This window comes from Anolis carolinensis, chromosome 6 (assembly GCF_035594765.1).
Source record: "Anolis carolinensis isolate JA03-04 chromosome 6, rAnoCar3.1.pri, whole genome shotgun sequence".
Lineage (NCBI taxonomy): Eukaryota > Metazoa > Chordata > Lepidosauria > Squamata > Dactyloidae > Anolis > Anolis carolinensis.
In genome coordinates this window covers 36,723,968-36,734,701 of record NC_085846.1, presented here as the reverse complement: position 1 = coordinate 36,734,701, position 10,734 = coordinate 36,723,968, and positions in this window count along the sequence as shown.

The following is a 10,734-nucleotide window of genomic DNA, read 5'->3' as shown; positions in this document are numbered from 1 at the left end:
CATCTCCTGGCAGACCGATGTCATGTACCTTCTCCTTCTCTTTTCAAATAAGCTGATATTAGATCGTACACATCTTGTGCTCACATGCACACCATACTTATACATATTCCTTCAGGGCCCAGGTGTGACCCTATTCATAGAGACATGCGTGTACTCTTCTTGGGTTTCACGATCTTCCCAACTTTGCAAACCCCTGGCTACCTTTGCTGCGATTATTGCAGGTGTCGGGGCTTTCTTCCAAAACCTTACCTAACAAAGCAGCTGCATTCCATACCACTCTCCTAAGGACTTAACACATACAACGGCTCCTCCTGCCGCTCGTGCGTCCTACAGGTGTTAATCCTTGGGAGTTTCCCAGAATGCCTTTGTAGAAGGCTGAGGGTTCTTGAGGTTAGTGCAACCCGGATTTCTTGCCAGAGGAAACTCCCTCGCTGAGGAAAACAAACCAAACCCCAGCATCCACCATCATTAAATCAAAGGGGTTTTGCTGTCCCGCTGACCCCACTTTTCCTAAAGCATTGGGAGCTGGGGAATAAAACCAGTCAAAGGTAGAGTCACCAGATGTAAAGGTTTTGCCTGAAATGCCAGGTTTTCAGTTTCCTTTTCATGGTCTGCATGAGACGCAATAGCGTCTTCTGTTAGCTTCAGAAGAAATGGCCACTGAAGCTTGTTGCATCATGGAAAGAGATAGGGGAAGAATAACCTAGTTGTGCCTTTTAAGACTGAATTATTTTTACCATGAGCTTTCACAGCTATCTATCTACTTCTTCAGAGTAGAACCACATTCATTATTACATCTCTAGAAGTGGCCCCTGATGGTGCAGCATGTTAAAGTGCTGAGCTGCTGAACTTGCGGACCAAAAGGTCCCAGGTTCAAATCCCGGGAGCAGAATGAGCTCCTGCTGTTAGCCCCAGCTCCTGCCAACCTAGCAGTTCAAAAACACGCAAATGTGAGTAGATCAATAGGGACCGCTCCAGTGGGAAGGTAACGGTGCTCCATGCAGTCATGCCAGCCACATGACCTTGGAGGTGTCTATGGACAATGCCAGCTCTTCGGCTAAGAAATGGAGATGAGCACCACCCCCAAATTCGGTCACGACTGGACTTAACGTCAAGGGAAACCTTTACCTTTACCTAGAAGTGGCTATTCATAAAAGTTTATGTTGGAGTAGTTTCAAATGTGTTGCTAGATTTTTTTTACTCCCTCTCCATTTTCTTATTTGCTTTGTGATAATGCTCATGACCAAAGGAATTGCCTCTCTTCCACTTTGCTGTGCTCTTTTGCACATATTTGCTATTGCTTTAACTCTGTCCTGAGGTCCATTGGCTCCATCACTGGTCACAGGATGCATCCACCTAAAACACCTTTTCTTGGCAGAATCAAAATTCAGTAAAGGTCCATTCTTGATTCCAAACTATAGTTCAACATTTCTATTCCTTCGTATGAATTACATGGTAAGAAGAAATAGAGATGAGTATCCTTAGCCCATTGCTGAAACCCAACTCAAAGCCCTGAAATCTCAGTCTACTGCAGAGGTTCTCAACTTGTGGGTCCCCAGATGTTTTGGCCTATAACTCCCAGAAATCCCGCCCAGTTTACCAGTTCTTAGGATTTCTGGGAGTTGAAGGCCAAAACATCTGGGGACCCACAGATTGAGAACCACTGGTCTTCTGGATCTAAATTTCAGTGTATTTATTCTCATGCACTTCTAATCAACTGCAAGAGTCTATTTAGGAGTGCTGTGCACATGTTAAAGCAAACAGAGACAAGATAAAACATAATAGGACCTTGTAGCACAAAGGTCAAGAGGATGAGCATCTGTTTCATACTTATATCAATTGGTGGCAAGTATTTATTTTTGTTCTGCAAACTCTCCACAGACTGGCAGCCGATGGTTCATGGATTGGCACCAGTTCACAGAAAACCACTTTGAGTGATAACAATCTGGAGATTTGAATTGTGATATCTGCAGTGTGTTGATGACATCTAGCTGTCTGCTTTTCTCCCTACTGATCTCAGGAAGTCTGTGGCAGTTCTGAATAGGCATTTGCAGTTGATTTGGGATACAAGAGGATAGGTAAAGGTAAACATTTTCCCCTGACATTAACTCTAGTCGTGTCGACTCTGGGGGTTGGTGCTCATCTCAGTTTCAAAGCCGAAGAGCCGGTGTTGTCCGTAGACATCTCCAAGGTTGGCATGATTGCATGGAGCGCCACCTTCCCACCAAAGCAGTACCTATTGATCTACTCACATTTGCATGTTTTCCAACTGCTAGGTTGGAAGAAACTGGGGCTAATAGTGGGAGGTCACCCCGCTCCCCGGATTCGAACTGCCAATCTTTTGGTCAGCAAGTTCAGCAGCTCAGCAGCTTAACCCACTGCACCACATGAGGATAAAACACTGAAATTTAAATCCAGGGAAGAAGAAAGTATTGAGGATAGGGAAACTGCTTGATTTCCCTATTGTGGATGGATAAAATGATAATACAACTATTCCCAATTTTGTTCCAAATCCTATTACTTTCAGAGGTATGATGAGCTGGCAAACAGGAAAGTGCTTTTACATTTTCATGGAGGTAAGCCACCTTGGATTCTTGTGACACTTTAAGGGATAATATTTTATCAAGCAGTATGTAACTATGGGCCCTTGGTGGCACAGTGTGTTAAAGCGCTGAGCTGCTGAACTTGCGGACCAAAAGGTGCCAGGTTCAAATCCTGGGAGCGGAATGAGCGCCCGCTGTTAGCCCCAGCTCATGCCAACCTAGCAGTTCGAAAACATGCAAATGTGAGTAGATCAATAGGTACCGCTCCGGCAGAAAGGTAACGGCGCTCCATGCAGTCATGCCAGCCACATGACCTTGGAGGTGTCTATGGACAACAGCGGTTCTTCGGCTTAGAAATGGAGATGAGCACCAACCCCCAGAGTCGGTCACGACTGGACTTAACGTCAGGGGAAACCTTTACCTTTACCTATGTAACTACCACTGTGCATTCTCTTTTGATCTGGCTTTATAGCAGATGGAATGGTCTATAGCAGGTAGCAGTGGTTCTTCTGATGGCTTTGGACTACAGCAACTATTATTCCTCATCACTGATGATCCTGACAAGTATCTAATGGGAGTTACAGGCCAAAAACACAAGAGATTCACAAGTGCTCATGCCTACTCAATATGACCTTTTGGTCCTATCCAAAATTATGGAGCTAACATCCCTCCCAATTTGCCCCATTATTTGGATTTAAAATAAACAATAAAAAGACTAGCTGGCCTTTTTGTTTACAACATTCACCCCATTTCTCCCTAATCACAAGATGTCTTCCAACTGATGTAATCTAAAATAACTCAAGAATTCCTAGGTGCAAATGAAATAAAAAAAACCTTCCAGGTAAATCAACAGCTGTGATATATATGTGTGTGTGTGTGTGTTCAAAACTTTTACAAAACACACGCACAACCCACACCACTTTCTAAAGGCAAGGAGAAGCATACAGCCATAGACCTCAATTGGGAAGGGGTTCCACACTGCCTTGGGGCTACCATTCCCTGGCAGACGTTTTAACTCGGCATGGAAATAGTATTCAGAGCAATGCTTTAGACAACACCTGCAACCTCCAAGGGTGCTCAGGTTTCAAAGTGTTTCAAATGTTATGGGACACATTTCAGACTTTTCACCTGGATTGCCTTCTCTTGCTTTCAGCAGCTCTATAAAAATAGTTCAATGTGATCATGTATTTATTTTAAAGATAACTATATTGGTGCTTGCCAAGGAAAAACTGAAACAGAAGCCACTCTTTTCCAATCTCCATACTTCCAGATGTTTTGGACTTTTATGGCCCACTGCGCAACGTGGTAGCACAGTGGGTTAAACCACTGAACTGCTGAACTTGCTAACCGAAAGGTCGAAGGTTTGAATTTGGGGGAACGGGTGAGCTCCTGCTGGTAGTCGATTGTTGATTTTAATGACTGTTGATTTTAATGACTGTTTTATTGATGCTGATGTTTTTATTGTTGGGATAATTGTGTTATTGTTTTGTGATTGTTATTATATTGTTGTATCAGGCAAGGCCCCATGTAAGCCGCCCCGAGTCCCTTCGGGGAGATGGGGCGGGGTATAAAAATAAAGTTATTATTATTATTATTATAGTCCCAGCTTCTTTCAACCTAGCAGTTCGAAAACATGCAAATGTGAGTAGATCAATAGGTACTGCTCCGACGGGAAGGTAACGATGCTCCATGCAATCATGTTGGCCACATGACCTTGGAGGTGTCTACAGACAACGCCGACTCTTTGGCTAAGAAATGGAGATGAACACTAATCTACTTTGAGTTCCCTTTGGGGAGATAAAGTGGGGTATTAATAATAATAATAATAATAATAATAATAATAATAATAATAATAATAAAATACCTGGAAAACAGTCGGTGGGGAAAACTGGAATTGATTAAGAGAGGACATAACAAAAAGTTGCAACACTTTTATATTCTTTCATGAAAAGAGTGGACAACCTGTAGCCACATAATAGTTCTCAGCTTAGTCTAATAAAGCTCTCAACCAATTTTTAAAGGAATTTGCAAATGACCTACCCTTGGCAGATATCTGAACAGGATGGAAAGGGCTGAAAGAAAGAAAAAAGGTAGCCTACTTTGGTTGCAATTTTATCCACTGGTTTGATTCCTTTTCCCATTACTGGTGTCCAGTTTTTGAAAAATAACACATGAAGGCATCCAGCCTTCAACAGAAAAGGTTTCCACCCCTGGTTTTAGAGACTCCTCATGAAATGAGTTGGGCTACAGTTTGGGGGAAAGCAGAATAAAATAATGCTCCACGTCATTCATAATAAAACATTAGAGTTCACTTATTAGAAACTAAGGGTATATCTGTAAAGTCCCCAAAAGGATTATGTGCTTGACAAGATTATACAGGCAGTCCCTGAGTTACAACAATCTGATTTACGAATGACTCATGGTTGCAAATGGGACTAGACAACAGGAAGTGAGAGAAATCCACTCTCGGAAGGGAAATTCACTCCTAGAAGAGTCATCATGGAAAAAAGGTCTCCACCAAAGCTTCATCACCAATCCTTGTTTCCACAACAACCACATTTTACAAAATCTAATTCTCACAGGGACAGAAAGTGAGGTGAAATCTTCTGAACAGGAGCACAGACAGCAAAGGAAACACCACAGGGTGTTAACTCTTCCCTGCATGGTGCTCTGTGCAGTCATGCTGGCCACATGACTTTGGAGGTGTCTATGGACAACGCTGGCTCTTCGGCTTAGAAATGGAGATGAGCATCAACCCCCCAGAGTCGGACATGACTAGATTTAATGTCAGGGGAAAACCTTTACCTTTATCAATGCTATCCAAGGAGCCCCGGTGGCAAAAGTGTGTTAAAGCACTGAGCTGCTGAACTACCAGACCGAAAGGTCCCAGGTTCAAATTCCGGGAGCGGAGTGAGTGCCAGCTGTTAGCTCCAGCTTCTGCCAATCTAGCAGTTCGAAAACATGCCAATGTGAGTAGATCAATAGGTACCGCTCCGGCGGGTCATGCTGTCATTCCATGCAGTCATGCTGGCCACATAACCTTGGCCAGTCCATGCAGTCATGCTGGCCACATGACCTTGGAGGTGTCTACGGACAACGCTGGCTCTTTGGCTTAGAAATGGAGATGAGCACCAACCCCCACAGTCAGACACGACTAGACTTAATGTCAGGGGAAAACTTTTACCTTTATCTATGCTATCCAAAGCTTATGTATATGTATGTATGTGTGTATATGAGTGTGTGTGGGGCTGGAGTTACACTTAAAAATGTACCTGTTCTAACTTATAAATTCATCTTCAGAATAAGTTACAAAACCTATCTTGTTCATAACTTGGGGACTGCCTGTAATTAGAAATTAATCATTTGCATTGTTAGGTGTTCCATTATAGAAGCTCAGATTTCTTTTAATTTCTTTCCCTTTATAGTTACATCTGCCATTCTCAGAAAATTCCAAGAAGAGCTAATGCCATTTACTTTGACTAGTCCAATGGGTTTGACAGTAAATTCTTTTCAGTACTGTTGGCTTCCATTCAGCTCTAAACCTTGACATGCTCATGAGTGAATGAAACAAATCCTATGGACGAGGGTCACCTGAAACCAGTATGTTGCAGATTTTCTTGGGTTAAAAAACCACAACTTTCTCCCATCCTCCTCCTTTGCACCATGTTGTTTCTAAGCCTAGAGGCATCCAACGGCCCAGGCATACAGGTGTGCTCCTCGTCTGCTCCAAGAAAGGATCAAGAAATTGCTGATGAGGAAGGTATGTATAAAAGAGACGTGCAAGTGACATTTTCTCCCTCTTGCGCACACACACACACCAAGCCCATAGCTGCCAGCCTTACTTCTCATATTTCCTCCTGCTCAAAGTGTAGAGGATGGCAGGTCAGGTTTAAACACGAGGAATCTTCTGTGACTATTAGCCCCAAGGGGGACCAACGAGGATTCTTTCAGGACAGACAACAACATGTCCCAAGAAATAATAATGCCTTGTGGTACTCAACTTTGAACTCTTTGGTGTAACTAAAACCAATAGGCGCGCCTTCAGGAATGTACAAGGATGTGATAGCAGAACAACTGCATTATATGCTCAAACTTCGTCTTCAGACGATTCTAGAGAGATGCAGCTAACACTGTTAAAGTTAACAAGAAACAAACAAACAAAAAAGATCAGCATAATAATATGTTTGTTAAACCTGCCAAATAATATGGGATGTCTAGTGGTGTGTATGTATCAAATCTGCATATAAATGCTTGAAATAAGATTTAGGTTGCAATCATACACATATCTAAGAGTCAGTCCAATAGAATTCAGTGGGTTCGGATCAGAGATTGGGGAATTGCTAGCACTGCAGTAACTTCAGACTAGAGCTGAGCATTTATAAATGGCATTTAGTTATTTTAAAAACTGAAGTAAAAGGATCAAGGTAATGTGAACACAGCAATAGAAAAGTACTACAGTAGAGTCTCACTTATCCAACTTAAACGGGCCGGCAGAATGTTGGATAAGTGAATATGTTGGATAATAAGGAGAGATTAAGGAAAAGCCTATTAAACATCAAAATAGGTTATGATTTTACAAATTAAGCACCAAAACATCATGTTATACAACAAATTTGACAGAAAAAGTAGTTCATTACACATTAATGCTATGTAGTAATTATTGTATTTACGAATTTAACACCAAAATATCATGATATATTAAAAACATTGACTACAAAAATGCTTTGGATAATCCAGAATGTTGGATAAGTGAGACTCTGTACATGAGAATTATTTTTAGGGTTTCACTCTGAAATACAATACCCTAAGGCATTTATTTAATTTTTAAATAAAAATAAATTAGCAACACTCACAATCCACTTTTGGATTCCTACTCATTACTTTGAAAAACATTTATTTTCAGCATCTAAGTGAAAAAAGATTTTGCATCTCGTTTGGATTACTGTTTTCAATTGGACATTCCAGGATTTAATGTGGAGAGTGACACTGTGAAATCCTAAATTGTAAAACAGGTCAGTGGTCTAAAATACAAATAAACCAAGAGGAAAAATTGAGCAAACTATATTTATAACCAGCGAAAAGATATTAGAGAAAAAGATTATACACAAAAGATTAAAAGGATTCCAGAAGGAGGAAGAGGCAACACAATGGGTTTACATAACAAGATGGCAGATTTAGAATCAAACTTCAGCCGTTCAGAAAAAGGAATCAAGTATATTTATTAATCAAACTATTCCTGTGCCACCTTTTATTCTTTCTTTTACACATGTTTTCTTTATGTGCTGTGCCTTATTTAGAAAGGGAACTGTCAAATTAACAATTTATAAGCTATTCTGGGAGCTTTTTGGTTAGAGTGGGATATAAATGCCCTAAATCAGTGGTTCTCAACTTGTGATCCATGGACCACCAGTGGTCCCCAAGAACTAAAATATGGTCCGCGGCCTCACCGTTATTACACCATTGCAATGAGAGCGACTGGTCTCGCAAAACCCTCTTATAGTGCTGAGGCAATGGGGATGTCGGGAGGGGAGAGGCTGACTACCCATGAAAGATGTGACAACAAGCCTCCTGACTGTTGCTTCTCCTCCTTCTCCCTCCCCCTGAGCAGAACCATTCCATGTGGCGCCTGGAAGTGGGGGTGCCTTGGTGTCTTTGGTTTTAGGCCTGTTTCTGGGGTTATTTGAGGTGCTGATTCAGAAAATTGCGTTGGATAGACCACACCAGCTCTAGATGATTAAATACATTTTTTGTGAGCGAGCAGATGTCAAGTACTGGATGGCATATATTCTGTATCAGAAACTAGAACTGATGTGAGCTATCCAATGCAATTTTCTGAATCAGCACCCCAAATAACCAAATCGAATCTAAAGTTGACCAAAAACTGATTCGTAACTCTTTTGGTACTAACGTTGGAAAGTGGTCCCTAGTCAAAGTGGTCTCTGGTCAAGTGGCTCGGGCTGTGGCACAGGCTGGAGAGCAAGCCAGCTGTAACCAGCTGCAATAAATCACTCTGACCAGGAGGTCATGAGTTTGAGGCCCACTCGGAGCCTATGTTTGTCTTGTCTTTGTTCTATGTTAAAAGGCATTGAATGTTTGCCTATAAGTGGTCCCTGGTCAAAAAAGTTTGGGAACCACTGCTCTAAACAAAATAAATAATTTTTAAAAGCCCAACAAAACAATTTAAAAATCAAAGCAGTAAAACAGTAGCTCTTCTTGGCAATATGTGAATGCTTCATAAAAAACATAAAACGAAATAGCCATCACTTGCCAAAAGGCAAACAATAAAGGAGCTAGTTCAAGGGCAGAATTTCAAAGACAGGATGCTACCAACAAAAAGACCCCATTTACTGGTGGGACATTGATTAAGATGGTAAAGTATGGAAGTAACTAGTCGTTAAGGTTTTTTGTAACTTTCTAAAGAGAATGTTGGCACTGCCATACAGGACATGTTGTGTTAGTGCAAATAATGACGCCTCTAACCAGGAGCAGCCCTAGGTTTTTTCAGGATGTAAGCCAACCTAGCCCCCCCCCCAAATTACGCCCCCCCACCCCAAACTTACTAGCGGCGGCGGCGGACGGTGGCGGCGACCATTGGGTTGCTCGCTGCGGAACAAAGAAGTAGCTTGTATTCTCGCGAGATCTCGCGAAATTTCTGCGATATTTTGCGAGATCTCACAAAACAGTGCCAACAAAGAATAAAAACAAAACAAGTGCAAAGAAGCCAGAATGGATGTCCAAAGAACTTCTAACTGGTCTAAGACTAAAAAAGACATGCACAAGAAGTGGAAAAGGGGAGAAATCACCAAAGAAGAATTCAAATGAATAGCCAGCTCCTGTAGGGAAAAGGTTCGCAAGGCTAAAGCGCAAAACGAGGGCAGGCTTGCCAGAGACATTAAAAACAATAAAAAGGGCTTCTTTGCTTACATCGGTAGGAAAAGGAAGAACAAGGAGGCAATAGGGCCTCTGCGAGAAGAAGATGGGGAAATTCTGACAGGGGATAGGGAAAAGGCAGTACTACTTAATGCCTTCTTTGCCTCAGTCTTCTCACAAAAAGAAAGCCAGCCTCAACCTCAGCAACATGGAGTGGATGAAGGATTAGGGGAAATCCAACCCCAAATAGGGAAAGAAGTCATCCAGGAATACCTGGCTGCTCTAAATGAATTCAAGTCTCCAGGGCTAGATCAACTACACCCAAGAGTATTGAAGGAATTAGAGGAAATTATTTTGGAACCACTAGCAATCATTTTTGAGAGTTCTTGGAGAATGGGAGAAGTCCCAGCAGATTGGAGGAGGGCGAATGTGGTCCCTATCTTCAAGAAGGGAAAAAGGGATGACCCAAACAATTATCATCTGGTTAGCTTCACGTCAATACCAGGCAAGATTCTGGAAAAGATCATTAAGGAAGTGGTCTGCAAACACTTAGAAACAAATGCGGTCATTGCTAATAGTCAACAGGGATTTACCAAAAACAAATCATGCCAGGCTAATCTGATCTCTTTTTTCGATAGAGTTACAAGCTGGGTAGATGCGGGGAATGCCGTGGAAGTAGCCTATCTGGATTTCAGTAAGGCCTTCGACAAGGTCCCCCATGACCTTCTGACAAACAAGCTAGTCAAATGTGGGCTAGGCAAAACTACGGTTAGGTGGATCTGTAATTGATTAAGCAAACGAACCCAAAAGGTTCTCACCAATGCGTCTTCTTCATCTTGGAAAGAAGTCACAAGTGGAGTGCCACAGGGTTCCGTCCTGGGCCCAGTTCTGTTCAACATCTTTATTAACGACTTAGACGAAGGGCTAGAAGGCACAATCATCAAGTTTGCAGATGACACCAAACTAGGAGGGATAGCTAACATTCCAGAAGACAGGAGTGGAATTCAAAACGATCTTAACAGACTAGAAAGATGGGCCAAAACTAACAAAATGAAGTTTAACAGGGACAAATGCAAGATACTTCACTTAGGCAAAAAAAAATGAAATGCAAAGATACAGAATGGGGGATGCCTGGCTCGACAGCAGTACGTGTGAAAAAGACCCTGGAGTCCTCGTGGAAAACAAGTTAAACATGAGCCTACGATGTGATGTGGCGGTGAAAAAAGCCAATGGGATTTTGGCTTGCATAAATAGCGGTATAGCATCTAGATCCAGGGAAGTCATGCTCCCCCTCTATTCTGCCTTGGTCAGACCACACCTG